The following is a 13,869-nucleotide window of genomic DNA, read 5'->3' as shown; positions in this document are numbered from 1 at the left end:
TTATTTAGCACATATAGAGTAATAGTAGTAACGTTCCTGCCAAATTTCATCATGATATCTTCAACGACTGCCAAATTACAGCTTGCAAAACTTTTAAATTACCTTCTTGTAAAAGTGGGCGGTGCCACGCCCGTTGTCCAAAATCTTACTAATTTTCTATTCTGCGTCATAAGTTCAACCCATCTACCTAGTTTCGTCGCTTTATCTGTCTTTTGTAATGAGTTATCGCACTTTTTCGGTTTTTCGAAATTTTCGATATCGAAAAAGTGGGCGTGGTTATAGTCCGATATCGTTCATTTTAAATAGCGATCTGAGATGAGTGCTCAGGAACCTACATACCAAATTTCATCAAGATACCTCAAAATTTACTCAAGTTATCGTGTTAACGGACGGACGGACGGACGGACGGACATGGCTCAATCAAATTTTTTTTCGATCCTGATTATTTTGATATATGGAAGTCTATATCTATCTCGATTCCTTTATATATGTACAACCAACCGTTATCCAATCAAACTTAATATACTCTGTGAGCTCTGCTCAACTGAGTATAAAAATCGAAGCATGATAACTCTCTATGTTTAAACGTATTCATACCTTATAAATAAAACACAACAAAGGAATTTCTTATTGCTTTTCTGTGCATAATTTTTCCACGGATTGAATATAACTGTCATTCGTCCAATGAAAAAAAAAAAACAAGTAGGCGAGGCTAAGATCGGTAGGAACAGCCATAAGCTTTTATCGTACAGTTCATTTGGTTTTAGTTCTTTGACATTATTATCAAAGTAAGATATTGTGGCGAATTTTAGCATCACTAAGCTGTTATTAAATAAAGACACAACAACAAAAACATAAAAGCAAGCTACACTTGTGTACATGAACATATCAATCATCATTTATACACATACATACAAGGGAACGAAGAGATATCTCACACACAAGTGGTCATCAGCCGAAGTAATTACCCACACGTACACACGCATATGCATTAACTAGAAATATACATGTATATAGCTGTTAACCAAGCATGAGGTACAATTGTTCTCGAAGTGTTCGCGAAATGAGTAGACCTTACGAGAAATGGGTGACCGAGAAAACCGAGAGTATAAAAGCAGTGCAAGCTGAGGAATTAGTAATCAGTTTGATTTAAACACGCTATAAGTTGCGAAGTGAAGTATAATTGTCAAGTATAATTGTACTACTCCTAAAGTAGTCTAATAAAGACCATTTTGCAATACAGAGTATTGGAGTTATTTATTCGACAGTTCAGCGATTCGCACGTTAGCAGAAGGTTTCAAATAAGCGGAATTTCCTAAAATTCGTTACAATATACTCCTCACTGAGGAAAGTACGTGCACCGAATTTTGTCAAAGTAGATTAACTCTTCTTCGAGTTAGGACTTCCGATACGCACAAGAAATCTTCTCCAAAAAAGAGATAGCGCCATGCCCATTTTCACAAATTTTTAATTTATCAATTTCTTGAACTAAAATATCATTTATAAGGTTAAAATTCGTAATAATCATGCTTATTATTACTCATTATTTAGGATTAATCATGTTTTTTCCGTTTTCCAAAATTCTATATAGATAAAAAGTGTGCGTGGCTATCGTCCTATTTTCTCATTTTAAATAGCGAGATGAGTGCAAACAAACCTGGATACCAAATATCAACAAGATACCCTGTTTTTCTAGCAGTGGGAAGACACCCAATTCCACAATCGCTTTCTAATGGCCCTATACCCGTTTCATAACATTTACAGAAGGAAAGCGGTAAAGAAGTTAACAGGGCAAGTTTTCATAAGTGCAGCTGCACATTCACTTCCTTATTATACTCTTTAGCTCGCGTATTTAAATATGAACAGTAGTGAAGGTCATGTTGTAGCGTCCTAAGAAACTAACCTTTTCGCTGCAGTGAATCGCATTAGTTATAAGCTTGCGCAGAACTATCGAATTAAGTTCTAGTTTTTTCCCCACGCAGTGCTTTCAAATGACAGTTTTAAAATTGCGATGTTGTTGTTGTTGCAGCGATAAAGACACTCCTCGAAGATTTTCGGGAGTCTTATGGATGCTGCTGGTCGTTTGCTGGTTATAGATTCGGTACGTTCCGGTAACAAGCACTATTAAGGTACAAGCCCAATCATCTCGGGCACGATTTAATATGACCACATTATGCCTTCTGAACGGCTGGGGTTGTCATGTTCTACGATATGGGGATTGTCCCCCTTTGAAGCATTCTTAACTGGTTTTGTCGTAGGTGGCTCGGAAATAGTTTCAACTTTTTATTAGTTCACATAAATATAGCTCGGGCTTGGGCGCTGTTGGTACGAGTGTGGCTTTCAGCGATCCCGTTGTGCACGCAATTAGCACCAGCTCGAGATAGTAATTTGACCTGTAGTGAAAGTGTCGATTTGTGTGATTGTCTCCCATTTCCTCTATAACTGCTATATTAAGAGCGGTGTTCAGCTTTTACTGCTTGTTGCCTAGAGTCGTCTGTTACTGTGTACTGAACAAGCTTGTTCATTTATTAACTCCTTAAATACAGAGGCCACTAAAATTGAAAAACATTGGATGAAACTTTTTCAATTTGAAAATCTGAACCAGCAGACCATTTAACCTACGAAACTTTCTTTGGCACAAGCATCATCAATAGAAAATGTTTGATACAATGGAATTCACCTTTAAAATATCTGGAACTTCTCAGTCAATTACACCTTCAACTGTTATTGCACCGCTTTCAAACTTATTAAAAGAAATTACTACACTTTATCTTCCTTCCACCTTCTACACGCACAAATTTCAAGAAAAAATGCGAGGCCAAGGAGGTGATTAGTGATATCAAAACAACTGGCGACCACAAGTTACACAATAATGCAGCGGTGTTTAATCCATTTGTCCGATTCATGGACGCCCGCACTGAGGCTAACGAGTGGGTGCCGCCATCACTTGCCAGATTTTACCGCCTAAAGCGACAACCATTAATCATCCGCCAAGTGCAATACGCGCATTTTGGAGCAGATTTCAATTACTAATTACGGTTGACATGTGGTGCCAAAGCCACAAATTTGCGTTCAAAATTCAGCAGAGCAAGGAGGCAACGCAACTTCCTTTGTTTGAGGCGTTTTAATGTAGAAAAAAACGGAATATTAAATGCACAAAACTTCACACCGGAGGAGGGGCGGTGTTTAAGTTGGTCGGTGCGGTGTGAAATTTGTGAAACATGACACCGCAGTTAATTTACAATTCATTTGGCGTGTTAGCTCTTGTTTCATTTATTGTACTTGTACTTGTTGTTGTTATTGCTATTGCCGTTGTAACAGGTTTTTTACAGGATATGCAACACGCCATAATAGTCGGCTTAATTGCATGATGAGTTGCCGTTTTCCTTGTTTTTCTTCATTTTTTATTTTTTATTTCTTTAAAGGCTTTGTTGGTGGTTCTGTTTGTTACGGCAATTTTGGGAGTATTAGTGGGCATTATAACGGTATTTAGCGTCAAAATACCGTAATAACAATTTGACATTTCTAAATAGCGGATCGTAGCTTTACGGTTAGAACGGTGCTATTATACAGCAAATAAAAGTCCACCGCAAAATCGCTGACACAATCTAGTGACATTGGCCAGCTGCGAGCTACACCCAACCAGAATACGCGTGGAAACGAATTCATGAATGACTGCCATTTTTTTGTGTGACATGTAAAAAATATTCTGCACTTACAAAACATTTATAAAAAAGAATTTGAAAACAGATCAAGATTAACTGCTATAACAAATTGCAATTATTCTTCTTCACCCTTTGATGGTAGCCAGCAATTTTGCTTCTTGGCATCTTTAGTTTGCTTGGGCGCTTACCCAACCCTTCTCAGAAGCTTCACCTTGTTTACTTAGCTATTTATTTATGTACATTGACCGAAACATTGCAAAATATCCTTAAGCCATTCTGTTCGCTTAATGAGCTGCCATGCATATTACATGCAACCCATTGAAGCGCATTAATCTCTGCTCCCTCCCTTTAAGCCAAATACAATAACTTTTTTGTACATATTTAAGATGCTTAAATGGTAGCTTGCTGCTACCAAGGATGCGTGTGTATGTATGTTTGAATAAGCTGAACTGAACGAATAGTTGTACACTTGCACTAACTAACTATTAAGCGATTCAGAATATCTAAGACATTTTGCTTGGTAATTTCGTCCTTTTTGCTGTTGTTTGCAATACAATACAACAACAACGCCTTTGTTTGAATTTCTTTGGCTTATTTAGCCGCTGTATGCAAACACCAATTTTCTACCAATTTGTAAGTGTGTGCCTGTGCGTTGAGTAGCAGAATAGTTTGGCATAAGGATTCAACGTCATTTATCCCATCATATTGAGAAAAAGTAAAAGGGCGAGCAACTACAATGTTCGCATGTCCTAATTACCGCTTAAATTACCTTAAATAGTTGTAATTGTGGCCTTTTTATTAAATTTTGTTTTAAACGCGTTCGCATATATATATATATATATATATGTACTTACATATGTTTATGTATGTAAACAAGGTACTATATACAATTTATAAAAATAAGTAATTACAAAATAAAACTCAGTCAAGTTATTTGAACAAACCAGGTTGTTTACGTTAGGAGGGTCGGTCATTTGTTTTGTCGAATGGCCAAAATTGTTTTTTGTAGCTTGGTTATCTGATATCCGACATCGAGAAACTCTATAATTCCATCTAATGCATTTTTAAGCTTATAAGTAGTTAAATCATAATTTTATATGCTAACCCAGTTGTCGCACCTTCATCTGTCCTCTCCACCATACTACCAAAAAAACCGGCTGCAACCTTTAAAAGCCAAAAGAATCTTAAGACATTCTAGGTGCCGAATCCGTAGCACTGGCAGAATATAAATATCAATCTGTTTGTACCCAGTATTTATGTATATCTATTTACCAAATAATCTTTCTACAAGAAGTTATAAAATTCTTCAAGGTAAGTAAAAATATAAAAAAGTAAAATATAAAATATAAATAAAAATAGTGGATGTTGGGTAATTCGAAATACTTATATTGAAATAAAGTATCAAATTGAGCGGTCTACAAAAGACCCTTTTCCTAAATTCCTCTTTACTACCTTTAATTTAGGTTACTTCTTCTAATACCCATACAAAAGTTGGGATTCTTGCAATCGATTTTTAAGTAGCTTTCCGATAAGCTAGAGACTTGAAACTTAGCACATGCTCTAAAAGCCAAAGGTAAGGAAACGTGAATTCTATTAGATATAAGATATTGTAACGAAATTCGGGGAATTGCGATTATTTTGCCCCTTCTGCTAACGTTCGAATCTTTGAATTGTCGAATAAATAACTCCAATATTCGGTATTGCAATATGGTCTTTATTTAATTTACTTTGGGAGTGGTACAATTACACTTCAATATGTACTTAACGACTAATGCTTGTTTAAAACAAACTGTTTCTGATTCCTCAGCTTGCGCTGCTTTTGTACTCTCGGTTTTCTCGTTCACCCATTTCTCCTAAGTTCTAGTAATTTCTCGAACAGTTGTATCTCATGATTGGTTACCACTTATATACATGTAATTTGTAGTTTATGCTTTTCTACTAGCCATATGCGTGTGTATGTGTGAGTAACTACCCTGCAAAAAATCGTGCGATTAATCCCTAAAGAGATTGGTCTCCGATTGATCTCTTTTGTCTACATTTGGGCATAATTGATCCCCTATAGTCCCTTTCGGGTACAGTTAGGATTAGTCAGTTTGATATCTATGTAGAAATATTAGTAAAAACAGCAACGAAGTAAAATAAAAAAGATTACAGGTGATTGAATCGAATTATTTAGGAAAAATGCGGAGCTCTATACCGAACCTAAGTTACTAAGACTTAACGACTACGCCGGAGTTAGTGTTACATTTGCGGAGAATATTTCTTATTCCACTTAGAAAAGCTGTTCCGCCCGCTTAAATATATTTTTTGGCTTGCGAAATCTTTCGATTGTGTTTATGTCATGAAAAATGCGTGCGGGCCCTATTTGAGCACTTACAGAAACGAAAAGAGTCTAGTCTTCTTATGTTCCCCTATGGGTACAAAGGGGTTTGGTCCTATCGACCCCTTTCGGGTATAAATGGGTACAATTAGTCTCTTCATAAGGCAAGCTCAAACAAAAGGGAACAGTTCAACTCATACAAAGAGATCAAAACTGGCATTGGTCGCATAATTCTTTGTGACTCATCCCGGATTCATCCTAAACTAATCGCATTTTTTGCAGGCTACTTCAGCTGATGACTACATGTGTGTGTAAGATATCTCATCGTTGCCTTGTACATAAGTGTCGTTGCTTGCTGTGTGTTGTTGTTGCGCTTATTTACTAACAGCATAGTGATGTCAATATTCGCCACAATATTTAGAAATATGGAACTAAATTTATAAATTTGCAATCGAATTTGAAGCAACTTAGCGGTAAGCTAGAAACTCGGTACAAAGTTTAGAACCCGGTGGAATTGCAAGAAAGAGTTTCAGTAACTTTCCGTTCAGGGACTTTTTCGACCGAAAAAGAAGAAACTATAAAAATGGGTCCCTGACTCCAAGAACTTAAGTAATATAATCGAACAAGTTCCCACAGAGTTTCATGAATTAATTTTCTCCTCCAACACTTATAGCTTCCACCTGTCTTGAGGCAGGAGTCAAATTCATTTTTTGACTATATGCGGTTTTGCACTGCTAACCTGTGCGCACATGCGTGAGTTTGAGTGTACTTTTGAAACACTTGTGAATATAAATTATTTAAATGATTATTTTATTATCCCGAAATGTGTGAATCACATTTTATTAAAATTGGAAAATTATACAAATGTCTACCATTTACGGCTGTAACCTGTGCCTTTAAATACGGTTACGTGCTAAGACTTGTGTAGATTTGCGCCAGAGAATAAAACAAAAACAAAAGCCCTCACATATTTACCTGAGTGAAAATAGAAAGTCAACGTTTTAAGGGCAGATGACGGTCTGGCTTTTCTCGAACTCGGGTTATTTGCAAAAACAAATTTAAATGACAATTGAATAGTGGGACATCTGGCAGACAAGGCGAATGGAGTTCATATGTTCACTTGTCACATTAACATTTATGGGAGTCACGAGCGTCGGTTTTATTACTTTTATGAGCTTGTAGAATTTGCAAACGACAATCAGAAGTGCCAAAAGAAGAAAATGAAAATATGAAATTGTGAATATTAAAGTATATTAAAAATTCAATTGTGCAAATGTGGTGGTAAGATGATGGCGGATGAGGATGTGGATCTGGAGTTCCTTGCTTTGAATAATTGCAAATTGTTTGACTTTTTTGTTTTCAATTCTGTATTTTATTGCCATTTTTTTTGTTAGTATAAGTCTGGTGACTTTGTGCCCTATGCATGAAAATTATGGGAATATGAGCAATGCATTCAAGTGCTTTGATAATTCCGCCCCTTTAAATAAGTAGCAGCCAGATGCCAATTGTATGTGTAAGTCGCTTAAGATGGGGAAATCAATTTGCAAATGTAAACTTCTGTAAAGAGTCCTTATTGCGCCGCGTTGCTCAACTTCAACATTTCAAGTAGAATCCGACTCGACTTTTGCTTGATATAACAGGCAACTAGCATACATGTACAATCAACCATAGTACGCTGCAAAAGGTTTTACTTGGAGCTTAGGGTGCACCTTAAAAAATCCACGCCTTCCTTATATCATCAAAACGTTCTATGCTAATAACGGCAAGCCGTTGCGCAAAGGCACTCAAGGTCCGTCAGACAAGATATTTTATACTGATTGCAATCGTTTGAGTATCAAACGAGAGTTTCTGGGACTAAAGATTTAATTAGAGCTTCGAAGCATTGGATATTATCGCCATATATAACATTTTCGTGCCAAGATCACGGCGTTCGTTGTTTAGCAAATAAAGAAGTGAGCACATACCGCAATTAGCCATAACGATACAAAACTTTTATTTTAAGTGTACACTGAAAGAAATGGTGCTAGTAAATTCAACAAATCGGTTCTGTTGTTCTTGACTTAACAGAGATTCGGTGGAATTGATCGAATTATGGTTAATTCGACCGAGTTCTTTGTCAAACGAACAAATTGGTGTAGTCATTTCAACAGAAGAGAAATTGTCACTCTTAAGTTAACAAAATTCTGTAAAATTGACAGATTCCTGGTCAATCTAACTGATTTTTCTGTTAACACAACTGATTTCAATGGTCATTTCAACAGCGATCAACAGTCAATACATGAGCAAATTTCAAAGACAATTTTACGCTCACTGCGCTCTCTACTTTGTACTTATGACGATGGTGCCACTTGTTTAAAAAAAATTCCAAAATAAGAAAATCACCAAATCGAAAAAACACACAAAATGGGAAAACAACAAAAAACTAGTTTTTCAGTTATCTATTACTGTGCAACAAATTATGAGATACCGGGACACCTATTTATCGGGTACACAATTTTGCAACTTCTCCTCCAAGCGAAATACAAAATTGCGCCCTCTTGTTGCAAAAGTTTTGTTTGAACGAACAGGATTTTTCTAAATTTAGTAACATTTTGTTAAAGTTTTTACGAATTTTCACTCACGCGAACGAATTTAATAAGATAATAAAATACATCCTTTTTTAATGTTGATGTTTCCGAGAACATAAAAATTTGAGTTGTTTTGGAATCGCTTCAACTTTAAGTGTTACGAAAATTAAACTTGCCGAATTACATGTAAAGTTACTCCAGTGTTGAATTACCTTCTAGCGATTTGATTCTTTAGTTTTCTATAACCTGCAAATTCTCTATTTAAAATATTAAAAAAAAAAAAAAAAAAATAAATGTAAGGCGCGATAACCTTCGAAGATATCTAAGGCCGAGCTTCTCTTCCAATTTGCGTCGTGCTCCTCTTGATTTTCCCTACAAATTGGCCGGACGGGACCTACATGTTTTATGCCGACTCCGAACGGCATCTGCAAAGCAGATGAGTTTTCACTGAGAGCTTTTCATGGCAGAAATACACCCGGAGTGCTTGCCAAACACTGCCGAGGGGCGACCCCGCTTAGAAAAATTTTCTTCTAATTGAAAAATCTTATTTCTAAAATTTTGATGTTGCTTTGTCCGGGAGTTGAACCCAGGGCATACGGTGTGATAGGCGGAGCACGCTACCATCACACCACGGTGGCCGCCATTTAAAATATTATGTCAAACATTTATACAAGTTTTGTTCGAAACAATCAAGTGTGGCAACTACATGCGAGAGAAGAAATTGAGAATGAGCTGAGCTGCAACTGAAAGAATTGAGAATCAATTTTGTGACTACTATTTTCATTTTTATTTTTTAGGTTTTTCAATTAGAAGAACATTTTTGTAAGCGGGGTCGCCCCTCGGCAGTGTTTGGCAAGGGCTCCGAGTGTATTTCTACCATGAAAAGCTCTCAGTGAAAACTCATCTGCCTTGCAGATGCTGTTCGGAGTTGGCATAAAACATGTAGGTCCCGTCCGGCGAATTTGTAGGGAAAATCAAGAGGAGCACCACGCAAATTTTATTAAAAAGAGAGAACTGTAGACTCATGACGGGTATTCTGACTGGACACTGCCTTCTGGCGTCACATGCCTTTAAATTAGGCTTGGTCACTGATACCAGATGTAGGAAGTGCGGGTTGGAGGAGGAAACGATCGAACACGTTCTGTGCTCGTGTCCTGCACTTGCCAGCCTAAGACTCCAGCTATTAGGAGTGATACAGCTGCCAGATCTAGAAGCAGCAAGTAGCCTAAGTCCTAGGAAGCTTCTAGTATTTGCCAAGAGGACGGAGTTATTTTATAACATAGGTCCTGGTTTTTGATAGGGTTTTTCAGTTTGGTCGTTAAAACAAACTTCTGGTAACACTACGGACTCAATCAGTCTATGTGAGATCCTCATGGACCGGCCAGTTCAACCTAGCCTAACATACATTTATTTATTTATTTATGTATATGGCAACATAGGTACTTTCGTACAAAGCTGTCGCAACAACTTTTTTTGTTCATTTGACTATTAAAACGGTCAATTACGAATCAAAGATTTGTGCGCAGTTGATTCAACATGTTGTTGCGATGGATAAAAATTAACAGAAATTTCGGTTGAATTGACCCGTATTTCGGTTGATTTTAACAGTATTTTTCTTTCAGTGTAAATAAAACCAAAGCTATCGGTGGAATATAAGTGAAAATATCTTTACTTTGCTCTTAAAAGCTCTTGATTCCCCCATATGTATAAAAATTTGCTAATATTTAAGACTACATACATAGATCGTCGCCAATAAATTTAAAGCTTAATTTTTTTCTTCGAGTGTTTCGAAATTTTTTTTTTATCCTTGCCAACAAAGTCAAAATCGTTGTAACCTGGTTATTTGCCATCTGCCCACTCCTTTTCATACATTCCTTGTTTTATAGTTTGGCATAAGACGAAGAATACTTTCAGAAGCTCCAACGGGTTTTGCAGACAAAACTATATACAAATTACTTCAATGCTCAAAGGCACATTATAAAGAAATATAGAGCCTCTTAACACCAAAAGGATGCCATATCAATTTTGAAAATGGGATATCAAACAACTAAGTTACAATGAAAAACAAATTTGGCTGTAGTAGCGAGCACAAAAAAGAAATAAATAAAATTTTAGCCGAGACGCTCGCAACATTAGCTTTTAATTTAGAGGCGGCCTTTTACAACTTTTTTCAATTAAGTCATCGATACGGTTAGGACTTCCGTGTCGTGTACAAATTTTACTTTGTAGTTATAGAATTTAAATGTTGGACAACAAGGGCCTTTTGTTAATTCTTTTCGGTATCACATTTCAAAAACATTTCGCTACATAAGTTTCTCTGACTTAAGAAACCATATTTTGTAGCTTAACGAATATGTGTTTCCATATAAATAAGTGACACCCTAATGGAGCTATGCAAAAGGTAGAGGAGTAATGTACCTACAGAAGAAATGCTTTTAAATAAATACACATTTAAATTTTTCTCTTTATAAAGGATGAATCAAGGATTCAGTCCAACATGCTGCATTTCTGAGTGCTGCATTGAGTCTTTGAATGCCAGCCTGCCATTCAGGGCTTGACCAGTTCATCAGCTTAAGCATATCTAAGTTTGTATATAAATATCTGTGAATACATAAAACTAATCTTTTGATGAAAAGTTCATTTCAATGCAATTCTCGTAATAATATTTATTAATTTAATTTTTTTATTTCCCTTTGAAGTAACTAATGGGGGCATCCAAGGAAACATACTATTATCGAGGACATTTCCTAATGGGGACCCTCTTCAATTTGAAATTAAAATTTTTTGATAAACATTTAATGATGCGTGTGTGTACACTTGTCAATCGATTGCAGTGAGGTTTTGAATTGATATATGGCGGGCCTGCCTGCTATGCCGCACGCCCTGGGTTTAAGTCGTGGGATAAGCAATATCAAATACTTAAAAAAAAAGAACTATGCACTTAAGCTTGGTTGTCCCTCGACAAATACCACGAGTGTGTTTCTGTAACGAAAAGCCTTCAACGAAAACTCATCATTAAAAGGAGCACGACGAAAATTGGAACAGAAGTTCGCCCCAACTATGCCATAGAAATGTTGAATAAAAACAGAAGACTCTCAATTTAGAGACAAATTCATTAAATCAGAAGAATTAAGGTCAGATCGTCGGTCCCATGGAAGACTAACGAATTTCAGTTGTTCGCGTGGAAAACTAATACGTTTCAATTGTTCTCGTGGAAGACTACCACGCACGAGTACCTTTACTGTTCGCGTTCTGCGTTCATTAATAGCGTTTTCTTTTCTGAAATAAATTGTTGCCTAAGTAAATGGTAAAACCTTAGTAGAGTTACTCCTACCCCAGAAAATTTTCAACATTTATAGTGCATACAAAGAACATTTCAACTCACCATATTCACTCATATTAACAGAGTATATGTGGAACTTAAGAGCGAATTGAGAGTTTCACAGAGTTGCACTGCCACACCGCCATTTTATACAGGGTAGAAGTGTAACGCTTTTGCGTTGCGAGCAGGCAACAATTTTCACAAAATAACGAAATGCCCCGTAAATGCGTTCCCTGCTTTTTAGAATAGAACAACAACCCTTGCGCGGCGTACAAAAAGCGTAACACTTTAGCCAGAAAAGAAAACGATATAAGACTCACGCTATTAGCTGTGACACAGCTTTCAGATCTAAAAACAGTAAATAGAATAGTTTGTATAAAGCATCTAGTACTTGCCGGGATGACGGAATTATTTTGTAACAAAAGTTCTGAGCTAAGTGGGGTTTTCAGTTTGATCATAGATTAAAATTCTTGTAAGTCCATGGAAGGTCCTGTAACGTCTTTTAGTGCATCAGGACAATTTTAACTGTTACGTTGGCTGAGGCAACAATTTTGCTCAGTAGTATTTTTTAGTAAGGTAATGCCTACAGAAGTCTTATTGTTTCTGCTAAGAGTAATGTGCTTGTATTGAAAGTTCTGTCGACGTTGTGCTCTGCTGAATTAGCTACTTTTGTTCTCCCTGCTGTACAGTCAATTGGGTGTTGGATTCACGATTTGTCTTCTGCACACCAAACTTCTTTTTGGCAAGAATGTGGAGGATATCCAACTATGTGACTTTGCAATTTTCTATTCGACGAAGCGTAATAAGTATGAAATAAATTACTATGGTATTATTATAGGCATTTGGTGAATCATTGGCTGCTTTTTCTGCATTCCCTTCAATTTTGCTTGCACTGTGGCCATAGTGAGGCGGTATAAAGAAAAACACAAGAATTTATATGAACAGTGTTGAAATGCTCCGCATTCCATGCGAAACTTTGCTTAGAATAAGTACGTATATGACTAGGCCTTCCTTGGGAGACAGTTCTACAAAGCTACAGTTCCACACTAGCGGTTAAGAACGCGCTCAAAGTCTGCATAAGGAGCAATTGCCATTTCGTTGGATATCACAATGTCAAAATTGTTATTTGAAAGCACTGTGAGGAGACTTATTCGAAACTAGTACCGTCCCGTAATAAGATAGCTCTGCATTTTGAGGAAATACGGCACCTGAGAACCCAGCCGTATGAAGCGAAAAAACACAAGCAGGTCCATGGTGAACTCCATTAACGGGCGTCGGACCTTTATGCCGGGAATTGCTCGGTGAATCCAGTACTCAAAGAAAAGTATCCAAAACTCGCGGAAGAGGAACGCATACTCCCCAGGGAAACGCGTGTCACTCTTGCTCAACTTCGTTCTGGATACTGTAACACGTTAAACTCTTACCTATCCAGAATCAACCCCGACATACAAAATGTATGCCCCGCTTGCAATGTGTCCCCACATGACACCAACCATATCTTTAATTGTAATGTGGAACCAACGCCCCTAACACCCCTTTCCTTATGGTCCACCCCTGTTGAAACAGCAAGTTTCCTTGGACTCCCGTTAGAGGATATTGATGACAATTTGTGATCGGTCGCGGCTGTTAGGTGGGGCGAAGCATTGCTACAACAACAACAACAAGATAGCTCTGCGCTGGTTCGGAACTAGTTCGATTCGCTGCAGGATTGTATATGGATTAGAGAAAAAATTTTAATTTTATATATTCCTGTCAAGAAAGGTGATCGAAATATGTAGTCGGCCATGGATGACAGGGGTATGCTGTACTTTCCGATTCAAACTGTTTTATGACTGGATGCACCCTTTTTATACAGTTCTTCATTAGATCGATACACTGTGCTACTATGTACAAAATGTTTGGGAGTGTCACGAGTTTGTGATTGGTGTGTGATGCAGCAAATTTTCGCTTCAGTCATTGTTTTCGTTAAGAAAATTGGACAGTGATTTATAAGAA

This window comes from Eurosta solidaginis, chromosome 4 (assembly GCF_040869045.1).
Source record: "Eurosta solidaginis isolate ZX-2024a chromosome 4, ASM4086904v1, whole genome shotgun sequence".
In the NCBI taxonomy this organism is placed as follows: domain Eukaryota; kingdom Metazoa; phylum Arthropoda; class Insecta; order Diptera; family Tephritidae; genus Eurosta; species Eurosta solidaginis.
This window is presented reverse-complemented; position numbering follows the sequence as displayed.